We start from the raw sequence: 16201 nt of genomic DNA, 5'->3' as shown, positions 1-16201 counted from the left end.
ATTTCTTATACTATCTACATACATCTTATATAAGAGTATAATACATATGTATAATATCAGTTAAAATAAGTGCTTCAACATAGTTAACATTGCTGGAGGTATACACAAAGTTTTTTATTCATTGCATAACTACACCGTTTGTGTATATATGTCAATAAGCCTTAGAAAATCTTGAAAGGGATGTGCAAAATAGTCATTATATACAGTCTTTAATTAACTATTAGTAGAGAATAACGAGTAATGAATATACTTTACAGGGATCCTATTAATATCTAATAATAAAAATAATAAAATTCAATAACATGCTTTAACCACCAGGTGTCCCTTTCTATCAGCTGTGCACGTTTATGGTGTAAATACAACCTAACTACCAATTGGATCAAATATAAAAGTCAGCCGAATTAGTGTTGATCCTGCAAAGAGACGTATTGTGTGAAAATAAATGTAAGATGTTGTTTAATTGCTGATATATTTATGATCCACGTCACGTTTTCAGTGTTGACGGCAGTTCCTCATGTTTGTCTAGAAGTCTTCTCATCAAGGCTCTATATAATAGACAGAGGGGGGAGGGGTTCTCTCTAAAATACAGTGTCTGTAAAGGTGGGGGAGACTGTCTCCCCCCTTCCTGCCATCTCTCTCTGTTTCTGCTGATGTGTAAAATATACAAAATAACGTTTTATATACTTACTCTCTTGTTAAAAGGTGAGGAAGTTTGCAGCGTAAGCCAGCCATCAGTGTTCTAGTTTTTAAGGTTTTGCATACCTCAAAGTGTGTCTAAAAGTATCTTGGCAAGAGAAAAAAGCCAAAATCCGCCTAGGCCATTAAAAAGAAACCGAATTCCACGTTTTACAAATGAACAGACACAAATGCAGACTTGACTAGTTGGCAGTTGATTAAAGTAGATTTGTCCTTTTTCATCTCTCAAAGGTTTGGGTCCTGTTCAACACTGGGTACAGAAATATATTCAATATACAGTCATTTGTACGTAAAGATTTTTTATGTTGTAAGCACTTAGATTTAAAGTGGCTGTAGACAACTTATCATAATGAAGTAGTTGATTGCACAAATTTGTAATGGATGTAAAATAAAGACGACATTAGCATTTAAATTGGCTCCCTATAAGACTCGCTTTCTCTATGAAATTATGTCTGGCTCTGAGTAGTGTTCTCCCTTTCACAATAAAAAGCCCAAACACAATACTTTCTGAATCACTCCAGGAAGTAATGTGCTAAAATGCAAATACAAATAGCTTACAGTAGCTCCCAATAGTTGAACAATTGGAAAACTGCAAGGACTGTGGAAACACCTACTGGCAAAGGAACCATACTAGTACACGAGCCTGTTTTTTTTTTGTGTTTTCAGTGTTTCTGTGTGTCGGTGTTTCAGTGTTTCAGTGTTTCTGTGTTTTTGTGTTTCCGGGTTTTTGTGTTTCTGTGTTTTTATGTTTCTGTGTTTTTGTGTTTCAGTGTTTCAGTGTTTTTGTGTTTCTGTGTTTCTGTGTTTTTGTGTTTCTGTGGTTCTGTGTCTCTGTGTTTCGGTGTTTCTGTGTTTCAGTGTTTCTGTGTTTCTGTGTTTCTGTGTTTTCTGTGTTTCTGTGTTTCAGTGTTTTTTTTTTTTTGTATTTCTGTGTTTCTGTGTTTTCTGTGTTTCTGTGTTTTTTTGTTTCTGTGTTTCTGTGTTTCCGTGTTTCTGTGTGTCTGTGTTTCGGTGTTCCTGTGTGTCAGTGTTTCTGGGTTTTTTCAGTGTTTCAGTGGTTTCAGTGTTTTCTGTGTTTCCGTGTTTCTGTGGGGGTATAATACGCACGTTTCAATACTCATGTATCATACATCTTCACTGTTACCCTCCCCTTGTTATAATGAAGACAACAGTGCATGTTAAGGACTGTAATACACATGCATCAGACACGCTCCCCTTGCTATAATGAAGACAACCGTTTTTAAAATGTAAAAAACACTTTCTTTTTTTTTAAATTCCTATTTTAATTTTTTCACACACAAAATCAATAGTTATACTGATTGTAACATCCCCAGGACCGTCACCAACTTAGAATTCCCCAGATTACTGGAAATATCATGATGGAGTTTTTTCACTTCAGTCAAAATATTCATTTGTATGCTGTTTTTGACACAAAGATGCATTACATCTACAAACAGAGCATACAATGAGAACACATGATACACTTTTGATGTTTATTTCATTTCTTCGGTAATGTTACAGAATGTTTCGGAAAATGAAGATTCCAGGACCACTTTAAATGTTTCGTTTACAATCGTTTCCCAATGACCAGGAATAGTACTGCCAGAACGAACGATATCCAAAATGTCTTCTAGTTTACAAACTTCAGCCATTCTGTTTACACGGGGATCACTATTCACTCTGTTTAGAATCGTCCTCATCACCACACTTATTAAAAGGGTATTGACTACATTCTGATCAATATATACCGAGCGTTTTGCATAGTAGTTCCCCATTTTTATTTTACTTTAAAGAAAAAGTCAATATATCGAAAAAGAAAAAATCCCTGGTTTCAACCAACCGCAGGTTATTAGTCTTCTTCTTCTCCATCCAACTCGGCATGGATCTTTTCAAGTCTCTTCTTGAGGCGTCTACAATTTTTGAGATTGTGCAGAAAAGCCTCCGAAGCGCCTTGGATCCTCCAATCATCCGTGAACATTTCTTTATCAATAAGAGTCTGGTCGATCTCAGTAATGAAGTCGGTGAGCAAGAGTCTTTTCCTTAACGCGTTGTAATTGTTTCTCAAGAAAAAATCGGGCATGTCATTCAGACAATCGTGCTGCCTCTGGCCGGGGTGACTGACTCGGCATCCGTTGCATATTTCTTCTCTGTACCGATGTATCACCCCCTCCACAATATCAACCAACACTGATTTCACTGTGTCCATAAACAGAGACGTATTGGCCCAAGGAGCAAAATAAGCAGCAGTAGTACTGCAAGATTCGGGAGTCCAGAATGGTGGTGATGATGGTAGTCCAGGAGTTTGTTCCTGGCTTCAACTTGCGGGGGGAGACTTGGTTTTTCTCAGATCCATAGCTAGTTTTCAAACTGTCGTCTTAGTGGGGTCCTTAGTTTTAGATGCTTTGCTGAGTGGAGGGAGGGACTTATTGCGTGGAGTGGGGGGGAGTCATCTGTAGAATTGAGAGTTTTTTTCACCAGTATAATGTCCCTCGCTGTTTGAGTCTTTTTTTTAAAAGTTATATGTCATCTATCATTTTCAACCAAGCAGCGAGAGGTCAAATTTAAGAATAAGTAATAGTTTGTCACAATTTTACGGGGAATAGTCAGAGCGCAATGTCACATCTTAAAGACAGCTTGAACTGGATAAATGGTTAGTCTTCAAACATACCGTACGTTCTGCATGTTAGTATATCTGGCCAATTGGTTTAGACCCTACTGCCCTAGACGCATGCTCTCAATAGGGAAGTCACGCTTTGGGAAGAGGTGTTTCATTTCACAGATCCACCTTGATTCTTGTTGTGCTGGCTGAAGGAAGAGGGACGGGGGAGGAAAATTCAGAGGATGAAGAAGCAGAAAAATGACTTGTTTTGTAAAATGGACAGCACGTCAGTTTCAAGGAAAAGATGACACCGTGTATATGCATGACATGCAAAATATCTTGAAGCCCTACAACCACAAAAAAGGTACAAGTATATTGTGTTGAAAATATGGCAAAAAGTCGTAATATTATATAATGTATTGTTTAATCGAAACAGTGTTAAAATCACAAACTTGCCTTTTAGAGTCGCAGTCTTTTACAAAAATGCTGTTTTGTTAAGAGCTACTAAAACATAGTAAACATCGCAATTATTCCCAAAACAAAACTGGGAATGGAGACATCGATAACATATTTTAATGTTTAATTTTCTTCAGGGCTACCGTAGTGCACATTGATGAACACTTTAAAACAAAAATAATGCTTACAAGTGTAAATGAGCTGGATTTGAGCTCTGAGCTAATTTCCATCTATAGTCCCGTCACATACAGCATATAAGAACATGACATTTATATATATATATATATATATATATATATATACATCAAAAATAAATACATGATATGCAGAAAGAGCATGAGCAGCATACAAGCATTTACCATATGGCAGTACAATGTAGCAGCTATGATATATAAAGTGCAAGATAAGATAAAAGCGCTACATAAAGTGCAAGAGGAGATACCCTTGTGTTAAAGTGCATTTATTTAGCGGTGATTACACGTCTGTTTGTTGCTAGACCATTCTTTAAGTTGACCTTTAAAACTATTGAGAGTGGGACAATCCCGTATTTCAGTTGGGGGGCTATTCCACAATGAGCTGCCTTTAATGGTGAGGACATTTTGTCCAAAAGGTGGTCCGTCTGTGGTGGACTTCACAGTCTCCTCTGGTTTCTGACCTAGTGCTGCGTCCAGTGTGTTTTCTGTGGATGAATTCCCCCAAGGGGAGGGGGGCCAGCCCATGTAAATATTATTTAAAAAACACATACTTTTAAAAGACTTAAAATTGTCAAAAACTCAAGAAATTGTGATTTTCAAGGATGGTACAGTGGTGGTATGACTGTGGCTTTCTGTCAAACACCTGGATAGCTCTCTTGAACAGCTGTTCTATGGGTTTCAGGTGTGTGGCACAAGCAAACGACCAGTTTGTAAAACAGTATTCAATGTGGGATAGAATCATACAGTGGAGGTATGACTTTGCAGCATTGACAGTTAAGAAAAGGTCTAATTTGTTTAAAATGTTGCAAGTTGAATTGAATCGTATTGGATACTTTCTGGATATGTTTCTTAAAAAGTCAAGTGCGAGTCCAATATGACACTCCCTGTTCAAGATACTTGAACTGGGAGACTAGTTCTATTTCTGCTCCATTTAAAAATACATTGGATCCTTCGATTTTGATTGATCGTTTACTGAACATCGTCGTTTGCATCAACATGCATACTGTTTTTGTTGTACTGATACTGTCAATACGTAGATTGTGTTATATAGCTTTAGATATAATGTTTTTTCTTCCTCTTTGCATAATTTGCATCCACAATCCTTTGCCAGTAGGTGTTTCCACAGTCCTTGCAGTTTTCCAATTGTTCAACTAATTTGGAGCTACTGTAAGCTATTTGTATTTTAGCACATTACTTCCTGCAGTGATTCAGAAAGTATTGTGTTTGGGCTTTTTATTGTGAAAGGGAGACCACTACTCAGAGCCAGACATAATTTCATAGAGAAAGCAAGTCTTATAGGGAGACAATTTAAATGCTAATGTCGTCTTTATTTTACATCCATTACAAATGTGTGCAATCAACTACTTCATTATGATAAGTTGTCTTTGTCTTGTTTTTTGCTTTTTTCTCTTGCCAAGATACTTTTAGACACACTTTGAGGTATGCAAAACCTTAAAACTAGAACACTGATGGCTGGCTTACGCTGCAAACTTCATCACCTTTTAAAAAGAGAGTAAGTATATAAAACGTTATTTTGTATATTTTCCACATCAGCAGAAAAAGAGAGAGATGGCAGGAAGGGGGAGACAGTCTCCCCCACCTTTACAGACACTGGCCATAGTAAGAGGAAAGTGTGACAATAAGGGAGTGTGTGCAGACTAACTTAATCAACACTCTTGACTAGGAAGGCAAAAGGTGCTTTCTTTGTTCTGATCAGACCGAATCGGCATACTCTGTCTGAAATACCTGGATAGTTACTTTTGTTAGAGCTTTCAGAGCTTTCTGAACTTATTTCTTAGCAGCACTGGGCATTTTTGTGTTGTATTGTATACAGTTGAAAGTGCACAGATAAACAGTCAAGCATGGGCGGTAAAAATGTGTCTCCTCAGGCTCTCTAATACACACACAGTCATCTCTCAAACGAGGTGCCTGCCTGCTTTCCAGGACTTTTACAGCCTCTGGCCGACTGCAGGGCCATGGGGTGTTAAGACAGGCACCTATAGCTCAGGAGTGAAGGTCTACACACACACACACACACACACACACACACACACACACACACACACACACACACACACACACACACACACACACACACACACACACACACACACACACACACACACACACACACACACACACACACACACACACACACAAACACACACACACAAACACACACACCAAAAGGCCTGACAGCCATAGGAAGAGGTAAGGGTGACAGTAAGGGAGTGTGTGCAGACTAACTTAATCAACACTTTTGACTAGGAAGGCAAAAGGTGCTTTCTTTGTTCTGATCAGCCCCAATCTGCATACTCTTTCTGAATACATTGAGAGTTACCTTTGACTCTAACAGTGTTCCACTGGAGTCATAGCTTTCTGAACTTATTTCTTAGCACCAATTTGGTTTCTTTTTAATGGCCTTGCCGAATTTTGGCTTTTTTTTTCTCTTGCCAAGATTCTTTTAGACACACTTTGAGGTATGCAAAGCCTTAAAACTAGAACACTGATGGCTGGCTTACGCTGCAAACTTCATCGCCTTTTAACAAGAGAGTAAGTATATAAAACGTTATTTTGTATATTTTACACATCAGCAGAAAAAGAAAGAGATGGCAGGAAGGGGGGAGACAGTCTCCCCCACCTTTACAGACACTGCCCATAGTAAGAGGAAAGTGTGACAGTAATGGAGTGTGTGCAGACTAACTTAATCAACACTCTTGACTAGGAAGGCAAAAGGTGCTTTCTTTGTTCTGATCAGACCGAATCGGCATACTCTGTCTGAAATACCTGGAGAGTTACTTTTGTTAGAGCTTTCAGAGCTTTCTGAACTTATTTCTTAGTAGCACTGGGCATTTTTGTGTTGTATTGTATACAGTTGAAAGTGCACGGATAAACAGTCAAGCATAGGCGGTAAAAATGTGTCTCCTCAGGCTCTCTAATACACACACAGTCATCTCTCAAACGAGGTTCCTGCCTGCTTTCCAGGACTTTTTACAGCCTCTGGCCGACTGCAGGGCCATGGGGTGTTAAGACAGGCACCTACAGGACTGTCTCAGAAAATTAGAATATTGTGATAAAGTTCTTTATTTTCTGTAATGCAATTAAAAAAACAAAAATGTCATACATTCTGGATTCATTACAAATCAACTGAAATATTGCAAGCCTTTTATTATTTTAATATTGCTGATTATGGCATACAGCTTAAGAAAACTCAAAAATCCTATCTCAAAAAATTAGAATAGTTCCTCAGACCAAGTAAAAAAAAAAGATTTATAACAGCAAAACACAATCAAACATTTGAAAATGTCCATTAATGCACTCAGTACTTGGTTGGGAATCCTTTTGCACGGATTACTGCATCAATGCGGCGTGGCATGGAGGCAATCAGCCTGTGGCATTGCTGAGGTGTTATGGATGCCCAGGATGCTTCAATAGCGGCCTTTAGCTCATTAGCATTGTTGGGTCTGGTGTCTTTCAGCTTCTTCTTCACAATACCCCACATATTCTCTATGGGGTTCAGGTCAGGGGAATTTGCAGGCCAATCGAGGACAGTAATGCCATGGTCAGTACACCAGTTACTGGTGGTTTTGGCACTGTGGGCAGGTGCCAGATCATGCTGGAAAATGAATTCCTCATCTCCATAGAGCTTTTCAGCAGACGGAAGCATGTAGTGCTCTAAAATCTCTTGGTACACAGCTGCATTTACTCTGGGCTTGATGAAACACAGTGGACCAACACCAGCAGCTGACATGGCTCTCCAAACCATCGCTGACTGTGGGAACTTCACACTGGATTTCAAGCAACTTGGATTTTGCTCCTCTCCAGCCTTTCTCCAGACTCTGGCGCCTTGACTTCCAAATGAAATACAAAACTTGCTTTCGTCTGAAAAGAGGACTTTGGACCACTGTGCAACTGTCCAGTGCTTCTTTTCCTTAGCCCAAGTCAGACGCCTCTTCCGTTGTCTTGAGTTCAGAAGTGGCTTGACCATGGGAATACGGCTATTGTAGCCCATTTCCCGGACACGTCTGTGAACAGTGACTTTTGATACCTGGACTCCAGCTTCAGTCCACTGTCTTTGAAGCTCCCCCAAATTCTGGAAGCGACTCTTCTTCACAATGCTGTTAAGGCTGCGGTCATCTCTCTTGGTTGTGCAGCGTTTCCTGCCACATTTCCCCCTTCCAACAGACTTTTTGTGGATGTGCTTTGAAACTGCACTCTGTGAACAGCTTGCTCTTTGAGAAATTTCTTTTTGTGTCTTACCCTCCTGATGGAGGGTGTCAATGACGGTCCTCTGGACAGCAGTCAGATCAGCAGTCTTCCCCATACTTGTGATTTAGTTTACTGAACCAAGCTGAGTGTTTTTCAAGGCTCAGGAAACCCTTGCAGGTGTTTCGAGTTAATTAGACGATTCAAGTGATTCGTTGAACACCCTACTAGTATACTTTTTCATGATATTCTAATATTTAGAGATAGGATATTTGAGTTTTCTTAAGCTGTATGCCATAATCAGCAATATTAAAATAATAAAAGGCTTGCAATATTTCAGTTGATTTGTAATGAATCCAGAATGTATGACATTTTAGTTTTTTTAATTGCATTACAGAAAATAAAGAAATTTATCACAATATTCTAATTTTCTGAGACAGTCCTGTATAGCTCTGGAGTGAAGGTCTGCACACACACACACACACACACACACACACACACACACACACACACACACACACACACACACACACACACACACACACACACACACACACACACACACACACACACACACACACACACACACACACACACACACACACACACACACACACCTCCTTGGGAGGACATCAGTGAAGGTCCCCACACCCACACACACACAAACACACACACACACACACTTGGGGGCGGGCCCACCTGTCACTTTTTATGCATACTAATGTGATTGAAACATTTGTTATTATACACCATAAGGCGCAACAGTGGGGGCTTATCACACCTGTGAATACACATCACCCCCCTCCTATCGACGGATCTCACACCTACTTGGGATATCACACCTACTTGAGATCTCACACCTCGCTCAAAGGGGAGGCGGGACTCAGCTAATTTGCATAAGCAGGGAGAGGTGTGACCTGTCACAGCACCTGTCACTTTTCATGCATACTAATGTGATGGAAGCGGGATGAATATTACTACTAATACTTACTTCCGGGTGTAATATTCTGTAAAGCAAATGAGCTGCTCCGACCCTTGGTCCTGACGGACTCCAACTTGTTTTTATTAATCAAAAAAATAAATAAACACAAGGATAATTATGTGTTATTGTTGAGTAAATTGAGAATTGCACAGGGGAAAATAACGTATCTATTGTGGTGATTGACATTATTCACCCACGGATCTATGGGTTAGGGTATTGTTCTGCACGGACATTTTAGTGAGCCGGACTTCCTCTCTCCGCCGGTCTGTTTTTGAGATGCTAAATAAAAGTCTAGGGTTGCGTTCCAATCGTCCATTTAGCTTAGGACCCTTCCTAACCAAGTGAAATGACCCGGAAGTAGGTCAGTGGCAGCCATGTTAAGTACTGTTAAGTATTATTATTTGATGACGCCCTTAGTCTGTGTACTACGGTAGCAGTCGCACTGTTATTCTGTTCTTGTATGAAGGTACGTCCTAATGTGACGTCACTACGTTGACTGTTGTCAGTCTGTGAATAAACTTACCGGAGACATGCTGAAGAGAATACCGAGTCTGATTTACTTATTGTTCATACGCGATTCATGTGCACCCAAGCTTAACAGGTTATGGGCCCAGGCAGAGTTGGACACAAACCGACTTGGAGATAAGTGAGTTAGATTATCGGAAGAAGTGTTACGCGACGTATTACGCGTTAGCCAATTAAGCTAACAAGCTAGCTTAGCAAGTGAAGTATATTAGCAAGCTAGTAGCCCTCGCGGTAAAGTTGGCGCGCAAAAATGGCAAGCAGAGCAACAGGTCTCCTGGCACCGCAGCTCTTATTCAAAGGATGTGAAGATAAGTATGACCTTTGGGAAACAAGATTCCTAGGCTGCTTACATACTCTGAGGCTAAAAGAGACTATCTTACATGAGCCCACCGGTGCTGATCAAGAACAGCTAGATGCAGATAGAAGGAAGAATGCTGATTGCTATGCTGAGCTAATAAGGCTGATAGATGATAAGAGCCTGTCGCTAATAAGACATGAGGCCGCAGATGACGGCAGGAAGGCTCTGAAAATACTGAAAGAACATTATTCAGGGAAAAGCAAGCCGAGGATAATAAACTTATACACGTCGTTAACGAGGCTGCACATGGCAGACAACGAGAGTGTTACCGACTACATGATAAGGGCAGAGAACGTGATTACAGCCCTGAGAGATGCAGGCGAGACCATGAGTGATGGACTGACCATAGCCATGATACTAAATGGGTTACCAGACTCCTTCAAGCCATTCGCCGTCCATGTAACACAGAACGAAGATAACGTTACGTTCACAGACTTTAGAAGAAGATTAAGGGTCTATGAAGAGTCGGAGAAAATGAACACAGCAGAATCCACAGATAATGTGATGAAAACATGTGCAAGGCAAGGCCGAGGCACCAAGACGCACGCTAGCAACAGAAGAGATGAAGATGCCAATGTGACGTGCTACAAGTGTGGAATAAAAGGACACATATCAAGAAAATGTTTTCGAAAAGTGTGGTGCGGTTACTGCAAAAGGAATACACACGATGAATCACTCTGTAAGAAAAAGGGGGGAGAAGATGGTGCCAGAAAAGTCGCAGAGGAACAGAATGGCGACCAAGACCATCTCTTCAAGGCCAAGCACACAAAGAGCGGGAAACCACCAGACAACGTGAAGATGAAAGGCATCATGGTGGACGCAGGAGCGACATCCCACATCGTGAACGACATCGGAAAGTTTAAAAGCTTCGACGATTCATTCCAGCCCGAGTCTCATTCAGTGGAGTTAGCTGACGGGACCAAGTGCAATGGAACAGCACAGAGAAGAGGAACGGCGGTGATATGTCTATTAGACGACGCCGGACGACAACACAGAGCACAGCTACGGGATGCACTGTACATGCCCTCATACCCACATGACATCTTTTCGGTGGCAAGAGCAACAAACGGAGGGGCGACAATCACCTTCAAGAAAGGGGACAGTCACATGGTTACCAAAGACGGCAGCAGGTTTGACATCCATGAAAGTGTAAATTTGTATTACTTACCAACTGTTGAGGGGAATGTTGACCAATGTAAAGGGTGTCACGACATGCAAACTTGGCATGAAATTTTGGGTCATTGCAATTACGAAGATGTACAAAATTTACAAGGTGTAGTGAAAGGCATGGAGATAAGAGGAAGTGCAGTCAAACCAGCTCAGTTGTGTGAAGTGTGTACACAGGGCAAGTTCACCCAAACGAGAAATAGGGAGCCAGACAAAAAGGCTAAGATGCCCTTAGAACTAGTCCACACAGACTTAGCCGGTCCCATGTCAACACCAAGCATAGAAGGGCACAGATATACACAGTCTTTTACAGACGACTACTCTGGTACTATTTTTGTGTATTTTCTAAGGTCCAAGAGTGATACAGTGCAGGCCACAGAAAGGTTCTTAGCAGACATAGCACCTTACGGAGAAGTTAAGTGTATCCGTTCAGATAACGGCACTGAGTTTACAAGCCGAGACTTCCAGGCACTGTTAACCAAAAATAGGATTAGACACGAGACGTCTGCACCCTATTCACCCCACCAAAATGGTACAGCAGAGAGAGGTTGGCGAACTCTCTATGATATGGGCAGATGCTTACTGATAGAAAGCAAGTTACCAAATAAACTATGGAACTACGCCATACAGACAGCAGCTTATGTAAGGAACAGGTGTTACAGTAGGCGCACAAAGAAAACGCCATACGAGCTGTTCACAGGCAAAGAACCAAATATATCCAAACTTCAGAAATTTGGGTCAGTGTGTTTTGCTTACAAACAAGAGAAGGGAAAGCTCGACTCTAGGTGTGAGCAAGGTGTTTTCATAGGCTATGATAAAAAATAGCCCAGCTTACCTGGTGTATTATCCAGACACAGAGAGGGTCCAAAAGCACAGATTGGTAAAATTCACAACAAAGGGGGATAAAGAAAAGGAAACACAAACACCAGAGTCATACAATGAATATGGTGATAGTGATGTACATCCCAGGGTCAAGGACAGCGATGAAAATGTTGTTGATGAATGTGATGTGGGAAATGTGCCAGGTCAAGATACTCAAAGTGGTGCTTCTGGGACTTTACCTGAACAGACTGAACGTACACAGCCGGGTAAAGTCACCGAGACTCCAAACAGAAAAAACCCACCCAGAACCAGGAGGAGACCAGCTCACCTACAGGAGTTTGAGACTGACGATACGGAGGACAAACTGCAAACATGCATGGATTTTTGTTACAGAGCAGTATGCGACATTCCTCAAACCTTCCAGGACGCCATAGTGTCAACCAAATCAAGGCAGTGGAAAAATGCCATGAACGAGGAGATGAGATCACTGGAGGAGAACGAGACCTTCAACCTCACCCAATTGCCACCAGTCAAACGGGCAGTGGGGGGTAGATGGGTCTACGCACTCAAGAGTGACATTGATGGGTCAGACAAGTACAAGGCGCGATTTGTAGCTAAAGGCTACAGTCAGAAACCAGGAATCGACTATGATGAGACATTCTCACCCACAGCTGACATGACAAGTGTAAGAGTACTCATGCAAAAGGCAGCACAGGAGAACTTAATCTTACACCAAATGGATGTTAAAACAGCCTATTTACATGCACCCATTGATTGTGAAATATATATGACACAACCAGAAGGTTATGAGAAACAGTCAAAAACAGGTGAAGAGTTAGTATGCAAGTTGCACAAATCTCTCTATGGTTTAAAGCAGTCAGGCAGAAACTGGAATGCTATGTTACATACATGTTTGACTGAAAATGGTTTTGTACAAAACCCCGCTGATCACTGTGTGTATACAAGAGAAAAGCACAGCGAAAAGGTAATCCTAATAATATGGGTTGACGATCTCATTATAGCAGCCAGCAACGAGGGTGTATTGGAAAGTGTAAAGGGGATGCTCACTGAAAGGTTCAAAATGAAAAACCTGGGAAAGTTGAAATATTTCTTAGGTATAGATTTTGAGCAAACAGAAGGTCAAGTCAAAATGTCTCAAAAGAGATATGTGAGCAAAATACTGGAGAGATTTGAAATGCAGGATTGCAAGTCCAGAGACACACCATGTGAGCCAAAACTAGAATACACAGCAGACGCTGAAAACATTAAAGAGCCAAGAAAGTACAGGGAGGCAGTAGGAAGTTTAATCTACTTGTCCACATGCACTCGACCAGATATATGTTTTGTGGTCAGTAAACTATCTCAGCACTTTGCTGAACCAACTGAAGAGCACTGGAACACAGTAAAACATGTGTTCAGATACCTTAAAGGTACAGCAGAACAGGGGTTATGCTTTAAGAGAAATGACACAGATAGACTAGGTCTGAGAGTGTACAGTGATGCTGACTGGGCATCAGACGTAACAGACAGACGTAGTACATCAGGATATTGTGCCAGTCTCAGTGAAGGAAGCTCCTTGATCTCATGGAAGGCAAGGAAACAACCTACGGTTGCACTATCTACCTGCGAGGCAGAGTACATGGCCTTAGCATCAGCCATACAGGAATACATCTACTTAGAACAATTACTCAGAGGTATAGACAAATACAAATATGCACAAACAAAGGTGTACGAAGACAACCAAGGTACTATAGCACTAGCCAGAAACCCAGTAAACAGGCAAAGGTGCAAGCACATTGATATTAAGTACCATTTCATAAGGGAGACTGTAAATAGTGGAAAGGTAATTTTGGAATACTGTCCTACTGAGCAATGATCGCTGATGTGATGACAAAACCAGCCACCAAAATAAAGCTAAAGAGGTTTGCTCAGGATATGTTTGGCACCTAGAAGGGCAAAGAGTTAACATAGTTAAGGTAAAAGAAAAAGAAGCCTTATTTTGTTTTGTTCTCAGGTAACCCAGTAAGCTAAGAGCGAGTGGGGGTGTTAAGTATTATTATTTGATGACGCCCTTAGTCTGTGTACTACGGTAGCAGAGGATGGTTATTCTGTTCTTGTATGAAGGTACGTCCTAATGTGACGTCACTACGTTGACTGTTGTCAGTCTGTGAATAAACTTACCGGAGACATGCTGAAGAGAATACCGAGTCTGATTTACTTATTGTTCATACGCGATTCATGTGCACCCAAGCTTAACAAGTACCGTTCCAATGCTCCAAATGAAAGGAAAGGAGGTTTCACACTTCCTTTATAACCTCCTTTAGTTTAGGAACCACTGGACCTCCCTTACCGAAAGGAGAGGAGAAAATGCTGCCCCACAATGCCTTGCAGCCGCAGCATTTGCGTCACACAACAGTCGGCCGTTCACGGAAACAAACGATTATGACGGAGAAATTATATCATGAAAGTTACGGTGCTTATTAAGCATTTTAAAACATATGTGGTAAGTTGCCAAAGTGCTTTGTTTTGAACGTTCATCAGTATTATAATCAGAAAGAGAAATATGAACGTTAGTTTTTACTGAAATGATCAAATAAAGTCAACATTTCACTGAGCTGTGTGGGGTTTGTTCAACTTTTAAAAACTGTTTGAATGGTGATATACACAGTGATAGGTGTTAAGGACTAACGTTTATAATAAATACATTTGTATTGATTTTAAGATATTTTCATACAATCATACGTATTGGGATCATTTGTATTAATGTGGACCGGAGGGAGAGGGTGACGAGCATAAATGTCACTTTCCTTTTTTATTTCAATTACTACTTTGGTCATGAAGAATTTGTTGTCTCTGTTGTTCACATTCATAAAGCATAAAACAACAGCATCAGAGCACGGTGCAGAGTCTCTAGATGAGTCCCTCGTTCTTATTAAACATCCATGTAGTAGTCCGTTGTATAGAACACTGTAGTTTCCATAGTTTCACCACAGCAGCAGATGCACACAATGACGTCCGCTGGCGCATCATAAACACGTCAGATAGTGAAAGTGCATTCGGATTCTCTAAAGTACTTTAGAGAATCTAGAGAATTAGTCTCTTCTCCTAAGTCCTTTTTAATTCTCCTATCCACTATCCCTTAACCCCGTGACGTTTCACTCAGAGGTCAAGGAATAGGAGATAGGGTTAGAATTTAGGAGCTGATTTTTGGATTATCGGAACGCAACCTAGCTTGTACCTTTGATACCCCGCCTCCGACTCCCATCTCTCGGCACCACACTATGCCACAATTGCGGATTTTGTTAAACCAATACGTTTGCGCTGTGACCAACATTGAAGGGGAAGGGGGTAGCAATAAAGATAACACCATTTTACACAACATAACATAAATAATATCGATAGCAGCGTCCCTAGCAACCACCTTGGTAACAATGAAAACGTTGTATAGACACAATTTCCTGAAGTAATCTTCATAATAACTAGCAAACTAAAGATCATGTACATCCACTGCATGCATAATCTGAAATAACAACTCATATTTCTCGCATCAAATGACATCAAAACGCATTTTAATGGCCAAACTAACTTTAAAATACGCATTTTAGACCGAGAATAAAACGAAGTTCGGCCATGTTTTTTTTTTCTGCAGGGAGAAATGTGAAGATCACGTGACATAGACGCCAGCCGTTGGAATGAATGGTGAAAAAAAACGTAGGGATCTTACAATTTCAGAGGCATTTTTGTAGAAATACTACGTCCTATGTTGTGGACCAACGTAGTTATTACACGTTTTTTTGCGAGACTGGGTTGGGTGTTGCTAGCGATCTGGCTCAGTGTAATAGTGATAATATTATAAGGTGCATTTAGCGATCACAACGAAAACAGCCAAGACACATATCGAGCCCAGAAAATGAATGTTATTAGGGCTGTAAATATAATAAGCCTATGGGTAAAATGGACAACATTGTAACTAAGGAGATTTAAACTATACAGCGATTCTGCACTGCGGTCACTCAGCCGTCTCTCGAGTTAGAAAATGTCTGTGCGTATTAATTAGCTTTGTCCTACGTAAGCAACCTTCCCACGTGAATCCTACGCAAGGCTTTATAAATGAGGCCCCTGTCATGAATGCAGAGCCATAGTGTGTACAGTGTAAACTGAGCGGGTTGTACAAAGTGAAACAGACACAGAGGAAG

The 16201-nt window shown here is 40.8% G+C and overlaps 1 protein-coding gene across 3 annotated transcripts in view; it reads left to right on the top strand.

The window, feature by feature from the left end:
* The window catches only part of LOC307043569 (uncharacterized protein), a 204689-nt gene that overhangs the window by 104158 nt on the left and 84330 nt on the right, over positions 1 to 16201 (top strand). The window lies entirely within an intron of this gene.

This window comes from Notothenia rossii, assembly GCF_949606895.1.
Source record: "Notothenia rossii genome assembly, chromosome: 1".
NCBI classification, from domain to species: Eukaryota; Metazoa; Chordata; class Actinopteri; order Perciformes; family Nototheniidae; genus Notothenia; species Notothenia rossii.
Note: the sequence above shows the minus strand (reverse complement) of the source record. Positions and strands in the feature narration are given on the sequence as shown.